This window comes from Triticum dicoccoides, chromosome 7B, assembly GCF_002162155.2.
Source record: "Triticum dicoccoides isolate Atlit2015 ecotype Zavitan chromosome 7B, WEW_v2.0, whole genome shotgun sequence".
Taxonomy (NCBI): domain Eukaryota; kingdom Viridiplantae; phylum Streptophyta; class Magnoliopsida; order Poales; family Poaceae; genus Triticum; species Triticum dicoccoides.
Window position 1 is genome coordinate 241,360,840 of NC_041393.1, and position 4,334 is coordinate 241,365,173.

Genomic DNA, 4,334 nt, shown 5'->3' on the forward strand with positions numbered 1-4,334 from the left:
ACAATATGAGAGGAGCTAGAAGAAACTAGATACTTCACATGAGTAGCTTGAAGTTCCTCATAAGACTTAGAGAGTTTGGTGAGCTCTCCTTTGACATTCTTGTAGACAAGGTCAAGGTGCTCAAAATCCTCTTTAAGTTGATCATGAGCAACTTCAATCTCTTCTTTAGAAGACTCTAAGTCTCTAAGAGTTTCTAGAGCATCAAGAAGGTTACAATCAAGTTTTTCATTTTGTTCTTGCTCTTCGTGAAGTAAATCATTACACTTTCCAAAATGAGTGATAAGATCTTTAAACATCTCATAAGTGTTATTGTTTACCCCATGAAGAGAATTACCAATTTCATATATTTCTTGACTCATATCCCTATCACTTCATCATTACTCTCATCAATATCATTACAAAGAGTAGATGATACCTCAGTATTACCTCTTGCCATGAGGCACATGTGAACATCGGAGGTTGATGATGATTCTTTTGGAGAGGGAGTTTCTTTATCATCAAGAGTAGGATATCCATGTCCATGCTCTTGACACTCATAGCATTTCCTCTCCAACAAGGTGATGTCCTTCTTTGCTCCTCTAGCAATTTCCTCATTAATGATGTGTGCACTATTTTCTCTTGTTTCCTCTACATGGTTAGTCAAACAACAACTAGAGGAAATATAAGCACATAGATCATGGAAACAAGGAGTATCAAGCAAATCATCACAAAAGGTATTCAAGGAATCTCCAAATGATATGCATGGACTATCAGCACAAGAATGTAAGTCATTTTTGCTAGATATGCTCAAGTCCATAGAATCTACAACACTACCATGTATACATGTAAGATCATCAATGTTGAGCACATCATCACAATCATCACAAATGATATTTTCACTCACCATGTCATTACCTTGGGACATGCCACATGATGGTGAGGCGGAAGAAGTTGAAATGTCCAAGTACACGGAGGAAGAAGCAATATGGAGATCTTCATGATTTGAAGATGTGGAGACCTCCTCGATTAGCTCCTCCGGAAGATGATGAACATCAACAAGATTGGACCCACCATATATTTCTTCAAGTTTGGTCCACATATCATGAGCCGTCACACAAGTCATGATAGACTCAAATACTTTGAGGGATATAAACCGCATTATGGCATTCTTAGCACTATATCCACAAAGCATATCATCATTTTCCTCACTAGTTGGAAAAAGGTCGTCCTTCCACGGAGAAGCCCCTACAAGAACAATTCGCACAAAACATGGACCAATGGTCCGAAAATGACAAAGCATGCGAATTTTCCACAAGTGATAGTTTGTGCCACTAAAACAAAAGGTGTCATCGTGCACTATACCACTAGTCGACATATTTACTCTCTAGGCGGTGAAGCCTACCAAGGAGAGACCAAAGCTCTGATACCAATTGAAATGATCTAGATGGCAACTAGAGGGGGGTGAATAGGAGTTTTAAAACTTTTACGGATTTGGCTTTATCCTAATGCGGAATTAAACTAACGGATACTTTTCAAGCACAAATCCCAAAAATGCTAGGCTCAACTAAGTGCACCAACAACCTATGCTAAACAAGATAGGCAATTAATCAAACTAGCAAGCACAAACTATACCACAAGATATGGAAATGAAGGAACAACTAAGCAATTCAACTATCACAAGATATATCAATATGGGCAAGTATGAATTGCGGAAAGTAAAGGGTGTGGGTATGAGATAACCACAAGTGAGTCGGGGACGCGGATTTATCCCGAAGTTCACACTCGTGAGAGTGCTAATCTCCGTTAGAGCGGTGGCGTAGCCAAAGCTCCGGGGCATCACCAAGTGACTCACCGTATTCTCCCTTCCGAGTCACCCCCAACGGATGAGCCTCAATTCACTCGGGGTTGGTCTTGAAGGCGACCACCACACCTTTACAAACTTCTCCGGAGCACACCACAACCACGGAAGCTTCCGGAGGAACTTGACCACCTAGGCCACTTCAACACCCTTCCCCGGAGCACACCACAAAAGGAAGCTTCCAGGGGAACCTTGGCCACATAGGCCTCTTCACAATCTTCTCAATGTATCACCAAACCGTCTAGGAGGCGAAGCCTCCAAGAGTAACAAACTCACGGGCTCTCACTCGAACAAATCGATGCGGGGAGCTCAAACCGATGCAACAAATGCAATGCAAGGTCAAGCAACAAATGCTCAACTCACTCTCTCAATCTCACAAGATGCAACTCAAGAAAGTGGGAGATTGAAGAGAGGGGATGCAATGGAGGAAATCAACAAATGACTCCAAGATCCATCCACAAATCACCCTTCACTTAGAAGGGAGATAGGGGTTTGGGAGAGGTGGTAAGAGGCTCAAAATGATGTTTAGAATGTGAATGAACAGCCCCCAAACCAGTGGGGAGGAAGGGCTCTTTTATAGCCAACTTCCAAAACTAGCCGTTGGGGCTCCAACGGGCACTTCCTGGACACCCCGTGCCCACGAGGTCCCGTGCGCACGGTACAGGCCCGTGTGCATGGGGCCCCGTGCCCACGGGGGTCAAAAACCCCGTGTCTACGGGGTACCCAGAACAGCCTGCAGCAGCCCACTAAAACAGTGATAACTTTGGCATACGGACTCCGAATTTGATGATCTTGGGCTCGTTTTGAAGCTATGGAAAAGCCCAAGGTCCTCACATAGAGAACCACCCAAGATCAACAATAAATAATGATGCAAGTAATGCAAAGGTTTGAGCTCTCTACATGCGACATGATCAAGCTACTTGCCCGAGAGTCCCTCTTGATAGTACGGCTATCAAACCTATAATCCGGTCTCCCTCCAAGCACCATGAGACCGGCAAAACTAGGAAAACCTAGATAAGGTATACCTTTGCCTTGCATATTCAACTTGAGCTTGGTGATGACTCCAATGCTTGTCTCAAGTTGGAGTCCCTTTCTTGTCCACAACCACTTGGTGAAGATGCTTGAATTGATTCCTCATATTGCAATGAGGGAAGCTTTAACTTAAGCCCATATTCACATGAGCATTATCATGATGTGGACCGCAAGCTTCAAATCATATAATCTCTGGCTTCTCATCTTGCACTTGGAATCCTCGAACCCGATGACCATCACCACTTGATGTCATCCACACATAGGCTACTTGAGATCTTTCCTTTTGATGCAAGCCCATGAGAAACACCTAACCCACATAGACATACCAAACACATAGCATGGGTTAGGTAACAAAGCACAATTCACAATTACTTACCATACCACTAGATCACTTGATCTCACGTGGTACAATGTTTGTGCTTTGAGAGTTGACCACTTAGATATAATCTTTGAGCTTCATCTTGGTCAACCAACATCTTTACTCGAAGCTCCATCTTGGTTTCTTGAAAGCCACAATGAACTCTTCATTTCCCTTCATTGCTTCAAGACTATATCACCAAAGACTCTTCCATGACCATATCAAGTTCCACTATGAATATCATCTTGGTCACCACTTGCCCTTCTAAAAACTCCATCACAATCTCTTGAGATGCATAATGAATTCGTCACTCTAGTTGCTTGCTTCAAGACTTGATCAACCGAAACCCAACATGATCACACCATGATCTTGTCTTGAGACCATAACTTGAATTCTTCTCTTTGATTACTCTCTCAAGCCTTGATCCTCAGAAGCCCAAATATATCAATCTTTGAGATCCCCCAATGCACTCCATCATGAACATAATTAGATTAGGCATTGAAACCAATCTTGATGGCTTCAATAGAAGTACCCGAAGACCAACTTGAAACCTCACTGGATATGGGATCTCGAGAGCCAACACCTAGGCCAAGTAAGCATGGGGTATCCAGAGAGTTGACACTCGACCCCGTGCGCACGGTACAAGCCCGTGTGCACGGGGTATCCAGAGAAGGATACCATGAGGACTTCTTCGGATGCTTTGATGGCAGACTTCACAAAACATCGCAATGCACTTCAAGCATCACTATGGAACATATCTTCATATAAGATTCAATGCACTTGATGCTCCATAGGAATTGTCATTTAGTACCAAAGCATAGGGCAAATAAATCTTCATATATATGGACTTCATCCTTGATTCTGTCCAATATCCTTGAGGCACTATCTTCATATATATATATATATGGACTTCATCCTTGATTCCGTCCAATATCCTTGAGGCACTATCTTCATATATATGGACTTCATCCTTGATTCCGTCCAATATCCTTGAGGCACTATCTATGGACAAAACCTTCAAATATATCTCACTGAAAGCATTAGTCCATAGGGATTGTCATTTAATTACCAAAACCACACTTAGGGGCTACATGCCCTTTCACCCCC